At 37.7% G+C, this 23,785-nt stretch overlaps 1 long non-coding RNA gene across 1 annotated transcript in view; it reads left to right on the top strand.

Moving 5' to 3' along the window:
- Positions 1 to 23,320, top strand: part of LOC145292230 (uncharacterized) — a 60,691-nt gene extending 37,371 nt beyond the window's left edge. The window contains exons 3-4 of the long non-coding RNA XR_013869577.1: positions 1,938 to 2,194; positions 19,725 to 23,320. This is a non-coding gene — a long non-coding RNA (uncharacterized LOC145292230). The remainder of the gene's footprint in view (positions 1 to 1,937; positions 2,195 to 19,724) is intronic.
- The last annotated feature ends 465 nt before the right edge of the window (positions 23,321 to 23,785 follow it).

The raw sequence follows: 23,785 nt of genomic DNA, 5'->3' as shown, positions 1-23,785 counted from the left end.
GAGTCTTCATGAACTGCTTTAATTGGCTAAGCTCCTTTCTATAGGTGTTTATTTGTTTTAGCAGCTTGGCTTTCCATTTTGGTGTTGCTTTGGTTACATTAGGTTTTTTATTTCTATTTTGGTGTTTATTCAGAGGAAGTATTTTGTTGTTAATGTACAGTCCAGCTGCATATGTGACGTTATTTAGCTGCCTAAGGTCTATTTCTTCTGGAACAAGCCTTATAAGAGCAATATTGACTTTGATGATCAATGACTGAAAGAATCTTGAGGCTTGTATTTTAGGTAACCTAGGCCTCTCTTCCATGCTCAAATTGTTAACTTTTTCTATTGTGTTACAGAGTTCCTCTTCTATTTCCAATTGCTCATCATCTGGTTCTGGAAGCAAAACACAAGATGGAGTTTTTCTTGGTGAAGGAGTTATTTCACACATTGATGGAAATGCAGATGTGTTACCTGCTTTATAGTGAGAGTGAGCTGGTGTAGAGGATTCTGTAGGTATTTGAGTTCCTGATATAGAGTGATGCACTTCTGTTGGACTTTGTGCTGTTAGGGTTATCTGTTGAGTAGCTACCGACAACTGTTGCACTGATCTAAGGTGGTGCTGTTGCGGGCTCACATTTGCGGTCTCATCAAATTCGGTGGAATACAGAATAGGTTTCTCTAGTGGGTTAGCCTGTGTGTTTATTAGGGCTGTTATTTCATCTCTCATGTATTTTAGTTCTTCCTCATTAAACACTTGTTCTTTTAAAATATTATATTTTTGAGAGATTAAATTACTCCGTGGGATATTCTTCTTCCATGGACAGAAATAGAAGAAAATTTCCCTCCAGGTTTCTGTCCTTTGCTTTTGTTTTACATATTTGCTCTTAGCATATTCAATGGCCCAAATTAAAGTCCACTTTTCATCCTTACTCCATCTGGACTTTAGTCTTTTTTCAGTCTCCTCTTCCTGAATAGGGAGGTAATCATTTTCAACATCTTTTAGGGCTTTATGCTTTATATTATTTTCGTCTTCTTCTGTTATGTATCTCTTGATTTGTGATACAAGGGATCGCAACTTAGCAACTGTTGTCTGCTTTTTTTCTTCAGGGAGGTCAGAATTCTTGATTTTCTCTTGTAGGATCTCATTCGAAGTTCTGCTCCATTTTTCAAACTTTGAATAATGGTAGCAATATAATAATACCTTCTTTTGTGCAACTGTTCAGGTTTGGGCTTTTAGGCCTCTTCTATTTCCTTTTCTTGTAGTTGCACATGATGGTTTGGGGCCAGGATCTAATTCACGATCTGTTGACTGATCCAAGTGGAGCTCTTTCATGGTAGTACCATTATCTGAGGTAAGAGGGTTCACACCTTCAAATACCTTTTCTCGTCTGTTGTGTGAACGAGTAAAGGGACCCTTTTTATCCTGGGCGACGGTCAGCCAGTATGGATTATTTTTGGTATTCATTTTCATTTTATTTCCTCATTGTCAGTGGCTTTTGATTTAATATTCAAAGCTACCCTCTATAAATAGAGGGGTTTCCCCAATCCGCAACCTGCAGAATGAAAAGAGACAAACCACACTTTTGTGAAATATGTGGCTATTCTTTTGCACGGAAGGAAACTTTGTTGTGTCATATGAGAACACATACAAGAGACAAACCACATTCTTGTGAAATATGTGGTTTTTCTTTTGCACAGAAGGCAAATTTTTTCACTTATATTCGAATACATATAAGAGATAAACCACATTGTTGTGTAATATGTGGTACTTCTTTTCCACAGAAGTCAAATTTTTTGCATCATATGCTCACTCATGTAAAAGACATAACATTCTTCTTAAGTATTTGATTCTTTATTTGAACTAAATTAGCTTAATAAAAATCCTTAGCAATATTTATAAGAAAATCAAATAAGCATTCCGATGATGTTAATTTAATTTGCTTTTATATGTTCAGTGTTTTTATGCTCCAAGTTAAATATCAAAGAAACGGTCAAAACTGACGGCAACATAAAGGAAAACTTTTACAATGTTTACATTTCATATGTTAAATTTGGATACACATCTGTGCGGTCAAATTTGATTCGATGCCACTAAAATTTCACAGGCTATATAAACCTAGAAGTCCATCTACTGGATTTTGTTTTGTATCTCTATGAGCACAGGAAACAAACTTATGACCGAACAAAATTGACCAAGAATAAAACTGATAAGGTAAGTCGACATATTTCATAAATTTTCATACAAACAATAGTGTCAGAATTCTTTTCATTTATAATATTTGATATTTATTAATTTTGCAGAAATTTCTTTAAAATGTTATCTTTTATAAATTCAAATCTGCTTAATAGAAAAATCAGCTCACTATTATAGGCGCTAATTCACTATAGTCAGCACATTAGCAAGTTTTGTTTGTGTTCTCTTCTCAAAAATATTTTGTTTTACTAGACTATGCATTTTTATTCTGAGTTTGTCAATCAAAAAAAGTAATTTTAAAGTTCTTCAAATTTTATTTCCAAACAATACTGAACCAGAACTTTTTGTTGTTTTTAAGTATGTGTTTCTGTTATCATATTTATAACTCTTTACTTGTATTTAAAGTAGAATTGTGTTTTTCGTGGTCAAAAAAACAAACAAATACATAACAAATAAAGCTACTTATGCACTTATGTTACTGTGCTGAAAAAATAACGTTATTATTTAGAAAGCAATTCTTAACACTGGGGAAAGGGTGTTTTGTAACTATTCGATCCATTTCACCTTACAATTTAATAAAAAAGCTATCGGAAAACTTTCATTGAACTTGAAAATGTTGTTGGGAACCACCCTCCAAATCGACTAATCCATCGTCCATATAAACTTTATGCGTGACGGTCTCAGGCGGGGATCTAATTCCAGAGCAACTCTTGCATGCTCGGTGAATTACACACTGTTCCTTTGTAACCTTTCCTTTGTAACCTTTCTGTTTTTCATGTAATACATGTTCAAACCTTTCTCTGTTTTGTTCTTCTTCGTGACTACTTGCGAAACATAACACTGGTGACATTGGATTCGAGATACATACTAACATCTAAAACAGTGTTCCCATAACACTAACCATATTGAATTCGAGATACATACTCATGTCTAAGACAGTGTTCCCAAAAACACTGGCAACATAGTAGTCAAGATACATAGTCATGTCTAAAATAATGTTTGGAAAACATTAATGATGTTGAACTCAAATGTTTATCACACTTAACAAAGTGTAGCATAACACTTGTGACTGAAGGACTTGCAGAAATTTTAAAACAATATGATTAATTCACCTCAAAAAAACACAATTACGGAATGAAAGAGTTGGGCAAAAAGTTTGTCGCTACTTAAAAGGTAAATCTTTATTTTGTAACAAAAAAGACAAAAAGTTTGTTGCTACTAAAAGGTACTTTGCAAAAAAAAAGTTTGTCTCTGTTTTTCTCTAGTAAAAAGTAAATCGTTGCTTTATTTTTTGTTTCAAAGGGAAATATACACTTGATTTTTTTTTTTTTTTTTGGTTTGAACAATTAAATGTCTTCCTAGATTAATATATATCTTCTTTTTGCTTTGTTTTATTGTCCTGAGAGGAAAAATAAAAATGTTTTGTTAAGCCCAACCAGACACGTTTTTCTAACCAGACAACGAACGTTTAAGATTGCTAAACTAGACAAAATGGACGAACTAAAATTAGCATAAGCACATTTGACTAAGTTGCAAATTGAAGCACCCAAATGCCAACAATGTACAGAGAACAGCAAAAGGAATTTCAAAAACAGGTGGCCAAAGCTAAAAACAGTCGGCTGAGTTACACAAACAATTGGCAGAATGGCAACAATGTACAGAGGAACTATTGGCAGAACATCAATTACAAACAGAAGAGTTACTTGCAGAAATCACAAAGAATAACGCACACTCTGAAAGCAATTCAGATTTTTCTCAATACAATATGGTCCGCAATAGATAATTTTAAGTACAAGGAATATATGCTACGTTTGACAACAAGGAAAAGGCGTGGCCTGCAAAGTGGAAATGGACTATGAGCCAGGCACCAGATCGGCTGTGCAACACCATTCCAGAGTATGCAGTTTCCACAAAGAATAGGGCCGCATATGAAGAAGAACTTCAGATGTGGATTGATAACGGATGGTTAATACACAGGAACGTCTAGGACCACCCAAAGGATTAATTCCGCTCATGGCTGTTGAACAACCTACTAAAGACAAAATTCGGCCCATAATGGATTACCGAGAATTGAATCAACATGTTGATGATTTCACTGGAAACGCAGACGTGTGCCCTGCTAAACTAAGAGACTGGCGTCAGAAAGGGAGTAATGTAGCATTGCTGGATTTAAAGAGAGCCTACCTGCAGATACGTGTCCATGAGTCATTATGGCCATTTCAGACAGTGATAATCAAGGGAAAACGATATTGTTTGACATATTTAGGTTTTGGCCTAAACGTAGCACCCTTAATAATGACAACTATTATTAAAACTGTTTTGATGCAGGATGAGACCACAGTAAAAGCTGCTTCAGCTTACATTGAAGACATCTATGTTAATGAGGATATAATGTCTGCAGATGTGGTTCAAGCAAAACTGGAATCGTTTGGGTTAATAAGCAAAGACCCTAAGAGCCTAAAGGACGGGGTGCCCGTGTTAGGCCTAGAGGTCTATGAGAAGGGCAATACTTTGCGATGGAAGCGAGGGAGCGCAATTCCAGAGTTACCCAGTGTATTGACAAGACGCATTGTGTTTTCTATTTGCGGTAAATTAGTAGGACATTCACCTGTCTGTGGAAGGCTCCGATCGGCAACAGGAGTGTTAAAAAGACGAGTAACTGCAGTAATTAAAGGATGGAACGACATGGTGGATGATGATTCTCTCCAGCAAATGATGGCTGAAATGTTGTCCAGAGTACCTAGGAACGACCCTGCCCAGGGTGAGTGGCAATTATCTGGAAACGAACTGAATGCATGGGTTGACACAAGTTCACTGGCTACAGGTGTCGTGTTGGAACAGTTGGGTGCCATTGTGGAAGATGCGTGCTGGCTTTGTCCGAAAAATGATGTCCAGCATATAAATTTGGCAGAACTCGATGCCACATTAAAAGGGCTTAATCTTGCATTGCAATGGCAGGCTAAGGTTGTGCATCTCCACACTGACTCGTTGTGTGTTTACCACTGGTTGACCGACACCTTGACTGGAAAGGCTCGAGTTAAGACTAGAGCTGCAAGTGAGATGTTAGTACGAAGGAGACTGGCAATAATAAAGTGTATAGTTGATGAATACAGCTTGCAGGTGGACATTACCTTAGTTTCGTCGATGCAGAATTTGGCTGATAGCTTGACTAGAGTACCAAAGAGGTGGATTGATGTAATGAGGCAGGAATCTGATCCTCCACAACAGACATGCGCGGCCGTAACAGATCAGTTAACACCTGACCAGATCTGTACAATACATCAGCAGAGTGAACATCCCGGAATTCGGAGGACAACATATTTTGTCCGAAGAGTGTGTCCCTCAACTACAAGAGCATCAATCAAGGCAGCTATACGCTCGTGTGAAGAGTGTCAGCGAATTGATCCGGCACCATCCCAATGGCAAAAAGGGAAGCTTGAGGTGGAGGACAACTGGTATCGAGTAGGAATGGATGTAACGCATTATGAGGGCAGGCATTTTTTGACCTTGACAGATTGTGGTCCGACACGTTTCACGATATGGCGCCTGTTGACATGACAGGATGCATCTAGCATTATACGACAGTTGAGAGCTGTCTTTTTTTAACATGGTGCCCCACTGGAAATTCTGACTGATAACGCCACTACGTTTTGATGTCAAGAATTTAAGAAATTTACGCAGGAATGGAAGATTAGGATGCGTTACCGATGTGCATATTTTCCAGAAGGTAACGGTATAGCAGAGCGGTGTCACAGCACCATTAAAAGAATTGCGGCCAGGACACAGTGTTCTATTTCCGAAGCTGTGTACTGGTATAATGTGACACCAAAGGACGATGCAACACCAGAAACTGCACCAGCTAATGGGATTTACCGCTATGAACAGCGTATAAAAGGAATTGATTTCACACCATCAGTGGTTAGCGTTGGCAATACACCATATCAAGTGGGAGACCATGTTTGGGTAAAACCCCCAAATGCTGGGTGCACTGTAAAATTTAGCAGAGGAAAAATAGACAAAATTATAAGTCCTCAGACCATGTTGATTAATGGTGTACCACGTCATGTAAAAGATATCCACCCCTGTTATACCTCTTCTGATTCTGAGGATAATGAGGAAGATCACATACAGTTCAGGGATGATCCTGATCGCCTACTGCCTCTACAGGTGAGCATAGAAACATTACCTACAGAACCAGATGAGGGAATGATGGAACATACTAGTGGCAATAGTGATGAGGACGATGGACATGAGAAAGTAATACCACCAGTTCCTCGTCAAAGTACCCGAGAAAGACGAATACTGCCCACCCGCCGTGATTGTGAAACACCGCCTATAGCACCACGAGAGGGAATGATGCAACATGCTGAGGAAGATGGAACCGAGGAAGTGATGCCTCTGATTATTCGAAGGAGTTCCTGACAAAGACGGATACTGCCCCCTTGCCCTGATTGTGAAACACCGCATAGGGAACCACAAGAGGGGATAATGGAACAGACTGGTGGCAATAACGGTGGTAAGGAGGAAGATGGCAATGAGGAAGTGCTTCCCCCCGATTCTTCGAAGAAGTACCCGACAAAGACGACTGCCTCCCTGCCCTGTGTGTGATCATGAGATCAGGGGGGAGTGTAGGGAAACATGCGACTTACCTAATTAGCATGTGTGCATAATTCAATGGGTCAGTCGTGGAATGAAATGAATGAAGAAGAAAGAAACAAAAATGACTGCCGTATCTCTTTATATGCCTGCAATGTGACCACCCGATATGCAAATGAGATGTTCCTGGTTGGAGATAAAAGAGGGTTGATTTTTGAGAGGGTCGTTCATTTTGAAGTTGGATTTCAAAGCAATAAGTTGAATTAGCAGAAGTATGTTGGGAGTTGAGAGAAGGTGCGTTACATGTACAGAAGTTGGAAGTTTGGACAAAAGTGTTAACCTTGCCCAGGAAATTATTGGTGTGATGGGTGGAAGAAATAAAACTCAAGATAATGACGATTTCGCCACATATTCAACAGTAGTGAACAAGCATTGTGATGATTTTAAGGTTTTTTTTTTTTGTTTTGTTTTTTTACATAAACGTCACCACTTATCAAGGCCGATAGGCCACTCAAGGGTTAAAGAGTGTAGAGTAGTCAAAAGGACAACAAGTTGTCTGAAGTTTTTTGCACAAGGTTTAACCTTAGGAAAAGATGCGGAAATCAGGTGCAGAGTTCTCACGAAATTAGAAAACGAACCGAACTTAACATTGCAAAAATTGACTGAGGATTGTCAAAAAGGTGAAATAATAAAAACCAGATGCGAAAAATATCAAAGCAGGCATCGCAAATATAAAAAAATAATGAAGAAAAAACCGTTGAGACGGTACACAGTTGAAAAAATCAAAAGCACCGAGCCCTTGCTTCAGATGTGGTGGAAAACACTAGGTGAAGGATTGCCCATTTTTTACAAAAAGATGCCTGATATGTAATAAAATTGGACATAAAAGCACTCACTGCCAGAAAAATCAGAACAAAAGCTGGATACGTCAAACAATAATTAAAGACGTCATAGATGAAAACCTACGCAAATATGTAACAGTCAACATTCTCGGCGAGGATATCAAATTTCAATTAGACAGTAGGTCGGATCTTTCAATTATAATTTTCTAAACATGGAAGAAATTACGAAAACCGACTATGCTAAGAACCAACAGAATAGTGACGGCCATCAATGGTACAAAAATAAATTTTGAGAGTGAATTAATCACCAACGTCACTGTAATGAGGCGAAACGTAACAGAGAACAAAGGCAGTCGTTTTCAAGTTAAGCGCCAGAAGCTTTATTACCGATACGTGTTTTGTACAGAGCTCTGCGTGCTTTGCACGCCGTTTCGTATTTAGTTGTAGCCGTAGCTACGTACTTCACAACATCCCCCTTATTCAATAATGTTTTATTGTTTTTTTTTATTACTCATTGCAGTCTGGGCTTATGTGTGTTTTTGTTTATTACTTTTAAGTGTGTTGTGTGTCGTTGGTGTTTTGTGTGTGTGTGTTGTCTAGTGTATAGTCTCTTAGTTGGGTAGGGAGTTTGACAACACGACTAGACTTGCGAGGTTGTTTGTCATGTGTTGACAGTTGTTGAAGTGCTGGTTTCGTCTGGTCAGCGTTATCTTCTGCTGTTTGCTGTATGGGAACATGATTAGGTATGATGGGTGTGTTGGTTGAGCAGGTGGTTGGTTGGCGAATGTGTATTTGGTTTCTTCTGTAGATTTTCCCATTTACTTGGACTCCGTAGCTGCGTGGTGCTTCTTTGCTAGTGATGATGCCAGGTTTCCAATCGCTGTGAGGGATCTGCGGGTGACATTTCACCCTAACAGACTGTCCAATGGTGAGGTCCGGCAGAGGTTTACTGTGTCTATCATAGTATTTTTTTGCTACCCGTCTTTTATTGATGAGTGCTTGCTATGTATTTGTTTGCACTTGTGGTATGTAGTCTGTGGGTTTGCAAGGTAGCATGGAGCGAGTGCGCCTTGAAAAGAACCTTTGTGCCGGTGAACTATGCATGCCAGGTGTGATAGCATTGCGCCATTCAAGTATGGCTTGCCAGAGGTCTTTCCTTTCTTTTGTTGACTTTTTTATAATTCCTTTCATCAGCTTCACTGCCGCTTCAGCCCGCCCATTTGATTGGTGATGGTGAGGGCTGGCGGTTATGTGCCTGATGTCCCATGACTGTGTGAACTTGTGAAACTCGCTACTTATATAGTTGGTAGCATTGTCAGTTATCATAGTAGCTGGTGTGCCATGTGTGGCAAACATAGGTTTGATCACCCTGACAAGGGAGTTTCCGCTTAGATCCGGGAGTTGGCCAACTTCCACAAAGTCTGAAAATATGTCCACCACTACCACAAAGTGTTTGCCGTTTATCTCAAAACAGTCACTGGCAACAGACTGCCACGGGTGAACTGGTATCGGGTGGGTCATCAAAGGTTGTTTTTGTTGTTGTGGTTGTGTCAGTTGGCAAATTTCACACCTTTGAACAGCTTCCGTGATCTCCGCATGCATTCGTGGCCAGAACATTATATCCCGGGCTGTGTTTAGTGTGTATTGAATGCCCAGATGGGATCTATGTGCTCTGGTGATCATGTCGGGTCTAAGTTTTGTCGGTATGATGAGGCGTGTGCCTCGATATGCCAGGCCATTTTCAGAGGACAGTTCGTTGCGGTATGGCCAGTATTCCCTGATGTTGAGTGGGCTGTCATTTTTGTCCTCTGGCCACCCGTTTTTTGTGACTTCCATTAGTGTCCTTAATGTTGCGTCACAGTTAGTTTCCTCTTGTATCTGTGAGAGGCGGTGGTCAGTGACAAAGTGGTCGTCTTCCATATTGATGTTTTCTAACTCTTCTGCGAGTTCCTGTTCTTGCAGATGAAATATGGTAAGGTTCTCTTCCATTGTCGCTGGGGCAGTAGGTGGTGATGCCCGAGATAGTGTGTCACTAATGTACATTTGGGGTCCTGGTTTGTATCTCACATCTAGAGAGTACTTTTGGAGCCTTAATCGCATTCGCTGGAGTCGCTTTGGGCTCACATGAATGGGTTTTGCCAATATTGTCTCTAGGGGTTTGTGGTCGGAGAGTACTTTGACTTTCTCTTTGCCAAGGATGTATTGTTCAAATCGTTCTGCTGCGAAAACGATAGCAAGACACTCTTTCTCTATTTGGGCATAGTTTCGCTCAGTTTTTGTGAGTGCCCGGGATGCATATGCTATTGGGTGTCCATCTTGTGTTAAGACTGCCTCAAGGCCAACTTCTGAACTGTCACATTCAAGTGAGACCTCCTTGCTCACATCATAGTAGTGAAGAACAGGGGCTTTGGTGATAAGCTGTTTGATCTGCGTGAATGCTGTTTCATGTTGTGGTAGCCAGTCAAACACAGATTCCTTGTCAAGAAGGCGTCGCAGTGGTTCACATACTGTGCTGAGTTTTGGGGCAAACTTGGCGAGGTAGTTTACAACTCTCAGCAATCGTTGAACACCTTGAATGTCTGTACGGCGTTGCATCTCTGATACTGCCGTGACCGTGTCTGGATCGGGTGCTAGCCCTTGTGCACTGAAGATATGTCCCATGTAACTAACAGAAGATTTTTTAAAGGTGAGCTTGTCCGGATTCAGCTTTATTCCAACTTTGCGGCACCTTTCCAGGAGCGCTGTAAAGGCAGCATCATGACTTTTGTCCACTTCCGCATCACTGTCACCAGACCCGTAGATTATGGTGTCATCTGCGATAACTTGGGTATTTTCAAGTCCTTCAAGGCAGTGGTCGAGTCGTCGCTGCCATTCTTCGGGGGCTGAGCTGATTCCGAATGGCATTCGAAGCCATCGTATTCTGCCAAATGGGGTCCAGCAGGTTGTCAAGTAGGAAGATGATTCATCTAAAACAACCTGAAGAAAGCCATCTTTAGCGTCAACAACCGAAAACAATCTGGCCTTCTTCATTTTAGTTGCAATTTCCTCAACAGTCGGTGTTGGGTAGTGGTTGCGCCTGATTGCCTTGTTTAAGTGGTATGGGTCAATGCATATCCGCAGTTTGTTTGGCTTTCGGACGACGACCAGGTTGTTGATCCATGGGGTTGGTTCTGTGACCCAGGCTATTACTCCTTGGTCGACCAATTCATTGAGTTTTCTTTCTAATTCCGTTTTCAGTGGCAGAGGAACCCTGCGGGGATTATTTTGTATAGGTTTGACGTTTTGGTCGATTTCGATTTTGTATTCGCCTGGTAGTTTCCCCAGGCCAGAGAAAACGTCTTCATATTTCCTGAGGATATCTTCTTTAGTAATTGTCCTTGTCTCCTTTACTTCATTCAGTTGTTGCACACATTCTGTATTAAAAGCTATCAGCCTCAGAGCTGAGCTAGCCTGTCCGGAAAGTAGTGAAGGTGAGTTGCTGTCCACCACTTGAAAGTTGACTTTTTTTCTTATGCCATTTATCTCACAATGAAGTATTACTGAGCACAAGGGTTGCAGTATGGAATTGTCGTACAGCCTTAACCTTGTGTGAGAAGGCTGTAGTGGTGTTTTTTTTAGATGTTTATAGTCGGCAAGGGCCAAGGTGCTGCAGCTTGCTCCTGTGTCAATTTGGAATCTACACGTGGTCCTTGCACTGTCTCCTGGGATGGATAGACAAATGTCTGCGTGGTACTGTTTGCGGTCTGACAGAGATCCCAGAACATAAATGCTTTCATCACTGCTGGGCACTTCTGTTTCAACATAGCGCACTTTTGCAGTTCGTTGCGTCATGGGTTTGTTTGGCCGTTGTGGTGGGGTAGGCTGTGTCTGTGATTGGCATACCCTGGCAATGTGATTGCGCTTTAGGCAGATCGCACACGTTAGTCCATAGGCCTGACATTTCCCTTTGTCGTGGCTCTGTCCACAGAATTTGCAGTCCTTTATAAATTCGCGTGTCTTTTTTTTTTGTCTGCTTTCGTGAAGTGGACGTTCTCTACTGGTTTGTTAAGTTTGCCGAGCTGTTGTTCAGCCTGTTCAGTGCTTCGGCAAATATCTATTGTCCGGTCTAAGTTAAGTCCAGATTCACTAAGGAGTCTGGCCCGTACATTATTATTGCTGGTACCTATCACAATTCGGTCACGTAGTAATTCATCCTCAAGTGCACCGTACTTGCAGGTTTTAACTAGGTTTCTTAATTTGTTTAAGTAGCTGTCAAATTTTTCGTCCTGTTCCTGTGTGCAGGAATTAAACATATACCGTTGGTATATGATGTTTTGTTTAGGCTCAAAGTAGTCTGTGAGCCTTTCCAAAATATTTTTTGTACTCGCTTGTTCCTCTTCCGATATTGGCAGATTTTTGTATATCTGTAAACATTCTTTACCGATGACAGAAAGCAGAATTCCTACCTGTATTTTTGCTGCTTTTTTTCCAATTTCCGTTGCAGCTGCATAATTTTCCCAGGTTAATTTGAAGAGGGCCCAGTTCTCTCGTAAATCGCCATCCATTTCCATTTTCACTGGTGGTGGAATTGCATATGCCATGTTGTAGCCGACGAATGTATAAAAATGACCGAATCCACGTGGTTGATAAATTCCGTGTCAGGATATGTAACCACAAAGTCCGAGTTAAAATATGTACGTTTTGCTGAACGATTATAATTATCCACAGTGTTTACGTTGTTCCGGAAAGAAGAAAAAAATGAAATCCCACTTCGTTACACCATGTAATGAGGCGAAACGTAACAGAGAACAAAGGCAGTCGTTTTCAAGTTAAGCGCCAGAAGCTTTATTACCGATACGTGTTTTGTACAGAGCTCTGCGTGCTTTGCACGCCGTTTCGTATTTAGTTGTAGCCGTAGCTACGTACTTCACAACAGTCACCTTGCTGGGAAAAATTAAAAAAACTAAAAATCTATGTCTTAAAAACTAGTGAGAACCTGTTTGGTTCCAATAGCATGAATGAATGTCATTTGTGGGATATTCCTATATCCACATTTTGCAAAAAATTAGGAACCTATCCAGCTGAAACTTATAACCAGTTTTAAAAAAGAATTCCCAAATGTATTTTCTCCTGGCTTTGGGAGATGCACAAAAATGGCCGCTGATTTTAAGCTAAAACCGGGCACACAACCGTTTTTTTTTTAAATTGTAATGTCCTGTTCACATCTCTGAACAAGATAAATCAGGAAGTGGATAGATTAGAAAACATTGGTATACTGGCTAAAATTGAATATAGTGAGTGAGCTGCTCCAGCAATCTACGTAAAAAAAAGGTTGAGAGAGATCAGCGTTTGCGCTGACTTCTCGACCGGAATCAACGGGTCGTTAGAAGACTTTCACTATCCATTACCAAGTCCAGAGGAAGTGTTCACAAAATTAAATGGCGGCAAGTTTTTCTCTAAGATCGACCTGAGCGACTCTTACTTACAAATTCCTGTAAATGACAAAGCGCTAACCTCCTCTGTATTAATACTCATTGGGCTTTGTAAAGATATGAAAGGCTTGTGTTTGGAGTCAAGGTAGCACCCACGATATTCCAGCAAGTCATGGATACCATGCTGAGTGACATAGACAATGCCATCGTATATCTAGACATCATTATAGCAAGCAAAAGCAGGGAGGAACACGCAAACCATATCAGACAAGTATTCAGTTGAATACAAAATTATGGGTTTAAGATCAAAGAAGACAAGTGTGAATTCTTTTTACAAAAAATCAAGTACCTAGGACATATCATTGATAAAGATGGCAGACGCCCAAATCCGGACAGGGCGACCGCCATTAGAGAAATGCTGGCTCCAGAAGAAAGGAAAAAATATGTTCAATGTCAGTATAAAACAAAGGGTTATTTCAATAAAAAGAAACATTAAAATGGCAAACTAATGTCAAAATTGTTCCAAACTTGGCCGAAAATAAAAAATAGTCAAGCAATATTTGCCAAAAAGACTTACGAGAATTTATTCAAAGATAAAAAAAACTGTAAAGTTAGCACATACAGTAACTGGAAAAAAAATTAATTTTATTGTGCAAATATTTTTTTCATTTTAAACGGGATTATTAAAAAGTTAAGGGCGTATGTTATAAAAATCTTCAAATCAATTTAGTTTGAATTGAATAAACTGCTGCCCAAAAGGAAAAGATACTGATTTCACACCCGGAGAAATCAGCTTGGGAGGGGGGTGCTGTGGGGAACCACCCTCCAAATGGACTAATCAATCATTCATATAAAATTTACACATGACAGCCCCAAACGGGGATCTAATTCCAGAGCGATTCTCACGTGCTCGGTGAATTACCTATACTGTTCGTTTGTAACCTTTCTTTTGTAACCTTTCCGTTTTTCATATAATACATGTTTAAACTGTTCTCTGTTGTTTTGTCCTTCTTCATGGCTACTTGCGAGCCATAACAGAAAATACTATTCAAAATAGCACAGTAACATAAGTGCATGAGAACCTAAATAAATGTTACCAAAGGTAATATAAGTTACTCTTCTACCTAGTTAGACAATATTAAATATTTTTATTTAATGTGAAATGTTTATTTGTTTCGAAAAATGGACAAATATGGAATTAGGACCCTGGAAATCGAGTGATTCCAAGGGGACACTTTACAATTTACACTGGTTGACTGCCAATGCATATGTCATTTGTAAACAAACATACACAACCTTAGTTGTTTGTTTTATTCATTGAGTTTGAGATATTAAAGAAACGTTTTCTTCAAGCTTTGCACTTCCATCATTTCTGTGAGCCTTTAAAGATGACAGTATTGAGGAGAGTCTAGTCCAATTGAAGATTTATTCTGACTGGATTTATTGGAAATGTAATTTTGTTTAATTTTTATGTAAAACATCAATGTTAATTTTATTTTTTTAATAACAAACAAGGTATTTTTCATTTACAATACAGACTTTATTACGCATACGAACAAAAATTGTTATAATATTTGATAATTTTAACAATTATTACATGCATAAAAATGTACTTTATAAGTTTTCTCATATAAAAATATATATATATATATATATATATAATTAAATAGATAGAAATTAAAACAAAAAGATTACTAAAAAAACCAAACCGGTTATAAAAAACGAGGATTTAGACGAAAGTTTGGCCTAGAAATAATTTAGAATTTTAAAGAGAAAACAAGAGTAAAATTTATGTAGATAGTTATTTATGTGAGGTTTTTGGAAAGTGATAAACCAAAAATTAAAGTTTTTTTTTTTTTTTTTTAAATCCATAGTTTTCTGCAAGCAAAGTCACTTGCCAGATTTCAGCACAATAATGGGGTGCACCTGTTGAGAAAAACAAATGAACTCTGCAGTATTGTGTGCTTAGTTAGGGCAGGCTGCAAATGCTAGCTTCCAGTCGTTAGTAATTCTCGATACAATTAAAAATTCAGATGAATGGGAGACATGTGAAGTCTCCAGAAACATGACTAGGAAGTAATTACGAGGGTAAATCACTCAGATTAATTAGAAGGGAAAGGTAAAATATGCCATAAATATGTAACAAGAATAAGGATGTAACAAGATATCTTATAATTTTATTTTAGAGATGTATGAATCTGGGGATAAGCCTGTTTTGGGATCTTGGACACTCTGATGGAAAAGAAAGGAAAAATCGCATAAAGTTACCATCATAGTTAGGGATTCAGTATGTGCAGTAGGGTTTATTTAGTTAAGGGTGATGTTTGAGATTTCTTTGTCGAGTTCTAAAAGTTCAAGCTAGGAAATCCGAGTGAATCAGTATGATAAAAGCTATTTTACATAATTAGAAGCCAACCACTAAAATATTTAAGTAAATGAGCTTTGCTAAAAGTAAAATAGTGTAGAAAATGAGACAAAGCTCTAACTAATAGTAACACCACAGGAGAGAAAGGGTCAGGACCTATTAGACGTGGAATCATCGAGTGTATAAAGAGATAAAATCAGATCTGGCTGGATTAAACAGCTAATATTGATCCTAGGAGGTTGTACTCTACATCCAAATAGAAATATGCCAGGAATTTTGGATGAAGATTCTGGTCTAAATATAATTAGGGAGTAAGTTGGAAAAGGGCTGACCAAAAAGTATTTAATATGAATCCCCCGTTCACACCCCACTATTCAATGCAAGGATTGACCCCTGAGGTACACCTGCATTTATATCATATTGTTTTAATATATGACCGTCAAGAACAACCTGTATTCTTCTCTCATTTAAGAAGGAATTTATCATGTTAAGTATTCGTTCAGTGATACTGATTTTCCTGAGAAGACTATTGTGCCTTACTCTATCAAAAGCATTAGATATATCCAGAGCTACTGCCTTACTCTCCCCATCTTTGTCCAGCCTATGGTATATACAAGAGATTACAGTTCTGCTGTAGAATGGGCTTGCCTAAGTCCATATTATTGGTCGGTCAGAAGATTTTTTTTATTATTACATTTTCACCCCAAACAAGGCATATTGCCACTTTGATGTAGGGGGCTACTACAAGGGACATAAGCTACAGGGATACTATGTAGGGAGTTGGGCAGCAAGATGTCAGTTCACATTACACCTGAACTTCTGCATATCAGTAAAGTTGAGGAAGCAGGGACCTGGAAGGGAATTCTAAAGTCTAGCAGTTCTGGAGAAGAAACTACTGGAGTAGAAGGCTCTCTTACATCTAGGGATCTCTACTATAAAGGGGTGGGATTTAGCTGCTTGTTGGGTTTGTCAGAGGTATTTACATCAAGGGGTACAAGTGCTTGCAGTTCGTCAGAGCATTCACCATTAAAGTACTTGTAGAACAGACAGAGAGATGCTACATTTCGTTGATGGGACAGAGGTTGAAGCTTACATGACAGTTCAAGACCTATCAGATTGCCGACTCTTTTTTGAAACTTGTTTAAGAGCAAGAGACTAGAAGCAGATGCACCAGCCCAAATATGACAACAATACTCCATACATGGGTGAATGGTGGCCTTATAGAAGTACAAGATACTTTCGGGCGTTAGTAACTTTCTAGCACGGTAGAGAAAACCTACCTTCTTCGCAGCGGTCCTGGCAATACTCTCAATGTAATTGTTCCAACTCATGTTTCCTGTGAACGTTAGGCCAAGGAGTTTAAAAGATGTACTTTCAGATAAAGAGTCATTGGCCATTACTATTGGTGGTAGAGAAGGTTTCTTGTAATAATTGAATGAAACAAGTTTAGTCTTGGCAGCATTGAATGTGATCATCCATTTTTGTCCCCACTCCGCTACAGATTGGAGGTCATCCTCTAGTGTTTCTACCATTTCTTTAGATGTGTATTCATTTGTTTTCCTGTTGTGTATGTTATAGAGTCTAGTGTCATCAGCATATATACCCATCTCAGAGGCAATTTTGTCAGGGAGGTCATTTATGAATATTAAGAATAATAGATGTCCAAGGATAGACCCCTAGGGCACTCCCACATTTATATCATACTTTCTTTTATACTGTTTTTTAAGATAATAAACTATGTTTATTTTTTAAGAAGTTAAGAAATTGTTTTTCTGATCTCTATACAAAATAAAGCTAATACAATTTTTCCTCAACTGGAAAAAAGTATGCCCTGTAATTAAGAATTCAGGTTAAAAGTCATCTCCCTCTCAGTACAGACCTATAAGTCTCCTCTGTGTCATTAGTAAGTTGTTGGAATCCATATTAAATAAAGAAGTAGTCAACTACCTCAACAGAAACAACCTTCTTAGTGACATGCAATATGGTTTCCGTTCTGCTAGATCTACCGCAGATGTGCTAACGGTTATATCTCATAGGATTAGTGAATCGCTTGACAAAGGCTTCCTTTCCAGGGCAATTGCTCTTGACATATCAAAGGCCTTCCATAAGGTATGGCATAAGGGCCTACTTCACAAGATTTCCAGCTACGGTATTATTGGAAATGTTTTCTCGATCATTAAATCATTTCTCTCTGATAGGTTCATAAGAGTAGTGGTTGATGGGCAGAAATCAGAGGCCTATAGTATTAATGCTGGAGTCCCCCAGGGGTTCATCCTGCGCCCAACTCTCTTCTTGATTTACATCAATGATCTCCCAAAACACATACTTAAATCATTCGTTGACATCTATGCTGATAACATGACCATCTACGGCAACACATCAAAGGCCGTAAATGACAAAGTTCTCTCTAATTCTCTCTCCTCTGATCCTGAGCGTGTGGTACAATGGGGGAAGAGGTGGCTGGTCACTTTTAATGCACCCAAAACCAAGCTTCTATCTTTATATCATCAACGCTCTGATCCCCATCTGGCATCAATTGAAATGAATGGCTCTCGTCTTGGGAAGGCTCCATGTTTTGACAAGCTTCTGGGTTTGACCTTTACTCCTGATCTGAAATGGAACACATACATCAAATCTGTTGCCAGGGACGCTGGGAGAATGGTGGGATCCTTCTACCGCTCCAGAAGATATCTCACTACTGATGCAATTCTCTATCTGTATAAAAGCCAAGTACGTCCAAGAATGGAGTACTGCTGCCAAATCTGGGCAGGAGCTGCTAAAAACAGTCTATACTGCCTTGACAAAGTACAAAATAGACTTCATGGTTTAGTGGGGGATGCCCTTTTCTCTTCCCTGCAACCTCTCTCCCACAGAAGAGACATTGCGAGCCTGTCTTTGTTTTATCGTTATTTCCATGGCAAGTGCTCGTCTGAGCTCCAATCTCTTGTCCCCTTCACCAATCTTTCACGAGAAACACCCGTCTGGCTGAAACTACTGTCAATAATTTTCCCCACTCTTTATCTGTGCCTTTATCTGTGCCTAAATTAAAATGTAGATTCCATGAGCAGAGCTTCTTTCTCAGAAGTGCACGATTGTGGAACTCTCTTCCGTTCACCTGTTTCCCACCTGACTACAACTTGGATGTCTTCAAATCCAACATAAACAAATTCCTGACAAACCTCCCCCTTAAGTAAGACACTTTATCAAATCTCCAATACTAATGATTACTACAATACTATTTTGTTGATTATTGTACACGCAATAACCCTTATCCCTGAGTGGCCTCCGGGCCTTGATAAGTGGTGACCCCTATGTAAAAAAAAGAAAAGTATCATAAGTTTACCACTGCAAATGCAACACATACATTTATTATCGACAGATTAATAGCCATTATCTTATGTAGATTTTGCACATATTTGCATTCAGTCATTATAGTAAAATCTTAAATCAATTCCTAGGAGCATCAAAATCCAAATTATGTCTTTGTTGCAGGGAATAGCAAAACTTTTTCTTTCTAATTATTTTCTAATACCACTGACCCCATTCGTAACTGGGAAGTTCTCTATATTGTCTACTAATTTTGCTACTTCACCGTTAGTATTTGGGTAACTAGATACATTTGACATTAGCCTTTTTGTTTTCATTTTATGAAATATTAATGGTTCCCTTTGATAAGGCCATCCAATCTCATAGGGTTGATTTTTGAATAAGAGAATATCATTTTCTGTTGCTTTACAAATGGTTAAAACAATATAGTATACCGTATACAGATGGTTAAAACAATACAGTAAACAGTATAAGTGTTCCTTTACAAATGCTTAAAACAATACAGTATACAACATTGATTTTCATAATATTTACATCATATAAGCTCATACAGAATATTTAATGGACTACCTCTTCTGTCTTTTTTTCTTCTTTTATACAAAACTTACGCACAATTTCTCATAAGATTTTTATGGGCCATGCTATTTACTTTTCTTCTTTTTAGTCTTCTCATATTTATTTCTGTATTTTTTGTCTTTTCTGTGTGTTCATACAGTTTTTAGAATTATTTCCAATACTTTTTGTTTATTTTTGTTAGTTGAAAATACAGAATAAGTTTCTAAATTTTTATGTTATTATTTAAGCCTGTTAACTTTGCTGTATACTTACCAAAAGTTTTTAATGGGGGTGGGGCGTACATTCATTCTTATACCGGACACACTGTTTATTCTTCACCTACTCTATTACATTTCATCAATAAACGATTTATAGAATTTTTCATAGAAATCAATATAAGAAACTCAATTTTACAACATGAAACATGAAATAAATTTATTTTATATTTTCAGAATTTGCCACCATAAAAAGAATTTCATTTTGGATATGAATGGACCTTGCTTCATTGCCAATTTAAAAACGTCATAAAATAATTGGAAATTTCTTCATATAAATTTCCTAATGTTAAAATGACCGGAAGGAGAGAATCATAATTTGCTGCAGCAGTTGTCTCGTGATTTCATAAAACGTGACTACGTTTTATCAAATTTGCTAAAATTTTTGTATAAAACAATTGTTCTTGTCTTGTGTATATGTGTCTTATTTAATATAACACTTGCTAAAATATCAAATAGCAGTGTAACTTTAATGAATACAAAAAATCCGACATCTAAAATGATTATCAAAATTAAAATATTTTTTTAATATCTAAAGATGAAAAAGCTCTTTCTAATTCGTAAAATTGAAATCAGAGGCAAATTGGAACTGATAAAAAGGTCAGTCTTCCATTAAAATATTTTTAAATTTTTTATATTGGACCAATTTAAAAGTGTGCCAATAATCATAATACAATCAGGTGCATTTAATCTTTTGTGGCACATTTTTTGTAGAATAATATATAAACAAATATTGGACACAATACACATCCTTGTGAAGTATATGGTTCTTCTTCTGAAAAAAAGAGCATTTGTTGCATAATATGCATACCCATACAGAAGAAAAACCACATTCTTGTGAAATATGCGGTTATTCTTTTGTACAGAAGGAACATTTGTTTCGTCATATGCTCACACATACTGGAGACAAATCACATTCTTGTGAAATATGCGGTTATTCTTTTGTACAGAAGGAACATTTGATACGTCATATGCTCACACATACAGGAGACAAATTACATTCTTGTGAAATATGTGGTTCTGCTTTTGCACGGAAGTCAGATTTGTCACGTCATATGTTAAGACATACAGGAGACAAACCACATTCTTGTGAAGTATGTGGTACTACTTTTGCACAGAAATCACATTTGTTGACTCATATGCGAACACACACAGGAGACAAACCTTATTCTTGTGAAATATGTGGTTCTTCTTTTACACAGAAAGAACATTTGTTGCGTCATATGGTAACACATACAGGAGACAAACCACATTCTTGTGAAATATGTGGTTCGTCTTTTGTACGGAAGTCAGATTTGTTGTCTCATATGCTAACACATTCAGGAGACAAACCACATTCTTGTGAAGTATGTGGTTCTGCTTTTGCATGGAAGTCGAGTTTGGTGAATCATATTCAAACACATACGGGCGAGAAGCCACATTCATGTGACGTATGTGGTTCTTCTTTTGCACGGAAGTCAGGTTTGTCACGTCATATGCTAAGACATACAGGAGACAAACCATATTCTTGTGAAATATGTGGTTATTCTTTTGCACAGAAGTCAACTTTGTTGACTCATATGCGAACCCACACAGGAGACAAACCATGTTCTTGTGAAATATGTGGTTATTCTTTTGCCCGGAAGGAACATTTGTTGCGTCATATGCGAACACATACAGGAGACAAACCATATTCTTGTGAAATATGTGGTTCTACTTTTGCACGGAAGTCAGATTTGCCACGTCATATGTTAAGACATACAGGAGATAAACCACATTCTTGTGAAGTATGTGAGTCTTCTTTTGCACGGAAGTCAAGTTTGTTGCGTCATATGCACATTCATATGAGAGACAAATAACATTTTGTGAAGTAAGTAATTATTCATTTGCACTGAAGGAACATTTATTGGCTCATACAAAAACATCCAGGAGACAAATGCAAACGAAGTTTTAAAGTTAGCCTCATAAAAAATCTTTAGCAATATTTAGACACCCCCTGGAAGACTAAGTTCTTCTGAGGTATTTGTAACAGGCTTATAAGGGTAACACCTATATTTAAAAGGGCCATTGGAAAGTAATGCATATTTTAATAAAATAAAATCTAAGTTTCAAGCTAAATACTTAAAAATTAAGTAATATAAGAAAAAGTGAAAAGTCATATTTTTGCTACGTATGTTGTTGCTCTATTTTTAATCATTTTTTGTTTCTTATGTGGCTGCTCTGTATTTAATAAATCCTATTTGCACAAACATGCAACACATACTATTGTAATATCTGTTAAGTTGCTTCCATCCCTAGCTAGAATAAAATGAACAAAATATTTTAAAAGTGAAAAAAATATTCTTTTAAAGTGTGTATAGAAATATGCTATTCTCTTATACACACACACACACACACAGGAAATAAGATAGATATTCTAATGGTCCGCAAAACAGTTTACAGAGATAAGAAAGGACGTAGTTCATTACAGTAAATTATTTTAGGAGTGGTCTGCCAAAAAGTCTTTATTGTTGTGTTGAGGATTTTTTCGAGCAAGATCACCGTGAAGTAAAGTATTTGGAGCATCATGCATGAAAATCCAAAATATTTCCGTGAAACTATGATCTAGGAAAGGCTATTTGTAATTACCGATGGGGGACACAAAGAATACTCCTCAGATAGCAAAGGAGCAGATGGTCTCATCCTTTAAGCTTCAGCTAGTTGCAATGATCAACTTTCGAAGGACACGGAAGAATACTCTTCCAACACAGAGTATGATGCCAGACCGTTATAATGGCAAGAGAATATTATGTTGCTAATCACTCATGGAAGATTATATGTAAAAGGAGAATAAAATAAAAAAGCTGTCAATATGCAACATGTTTATATGTTAAACGTGGACCCAAGCATATATAATATAACAAAGTATATTAAATGAAATATTTTTATAGACAATAGAAGATATCTTGTGGGTTGATCAGTGTAGGTAGATAAAGCAGGGATTTTCTGTTTTGATCCTCAAGTGTAGTGAGTGTATAAATGAATATACTGATTAATAAGATCAATGGCTAGGATACAAGGAGCCCAGTTTTTAGGAACACCCATAAGAGAGAACACATCAGAGGAACCATCAGATGCAAACTCGTCGAGTTTTGTTGGTAAAGCTAAAGGGGCCTCTATTTACTATGGCAAAAGGGTGGCTGGAAAGAAACAGCCAACAACTGTCGTAGGCAATATAACCTACATCAAATGGAAATGTCCTGAGACCTGAAAGGATATCTGGTCTAAGTGAAATAAGTTAGTAATTATTGAGTACAGACTGGTCCCCAAAATAGTAAGGATGAGGTATGAGCTTTTTCTTATCCTGGCAATGTGTTGAAAATCTTAAAGGAAAATAAGATGAGAAGAAAGAAAAAAATGTACAAACTGTTTAGTAAAATATGCATCTTTTAAAATATGCAGGACAAAGGGGTGTTATATTGTAGAATTGTAAACTCTTGGATGTTAACATAAACCAAACAGGTTACAAATTCCAATTGGTAAATAATAACAAATGAATAGGTTACAAAACATCAGGTAATCTTTTTCTTGAAGTTACATGTGTTGATACTGTCATTACAAAAGGAGATTTTTATATACACATAGTTTTCAATTGGAGGTTTGAGTTTAAGAAAGACAGACAGCCTGCCGACTGGTCGTATTGGCTTTATACCCAAAGTAGTTGCCAGGGTAAATTCGATTGAATGTAAAACTTAAGACAAATCTACAATTTTCTAATTGTGAAAACATTCTGGGAATAAAAGTTTCTGAAAATACGTCTGAAGTTTCTAATCGTTTCCTTGGAATGATTCTTCATTGCAGCTTTTCCAAGATCCATCAAAATGTCTCTTTATATTGTCCATGTTTGCTATATGTTTTGTAAATCAATCAACTAAATGATCACGAAATAGAGAAACTGGAAACGATCACAAATACTTAAGACTTTCACATACATGAATACATATATAGTAGAAATTTGTCAATGTTAGGTTTTTGATACAGTGAAGACTACAACTGCTACATGTGGCCTCGTCTTGTCTGGTTTAGGTGACGTGTAATTTTAAGCTCTTGAGTAACTCAGAGTTATCTCCCCTTTAATTGTTAATGTATAAACGTGTGTCTTTGTGTCTCATCATGTAAGTAAAGCAAAGTGTCTTCTTCATCTGTGTGTAAAACTAAAAGCAATAGAATTAAATGTAAGCTTACCAAAAGAGAAATACCAACGATGCAACTTGTATGAG

The sequence above is a fragment of the Euprymna scolopes genome, chromosome 13 (assembly GCF_053919585.1).
Source record: "Euprymna scolopes isolate OS-2025 chromosome 13, ASM5391958v1, whole genome shotgun sequence".
Lineage (NCBI taxonomy): Eukaryota > Metazoa > Mollusca > Cephalopoda > Sepiida > Sepiolidae > Euprymna > Euprymna scolopes.
This window is presented reverse-complemented; position numbering and strand designations above follow the sequence as displayed.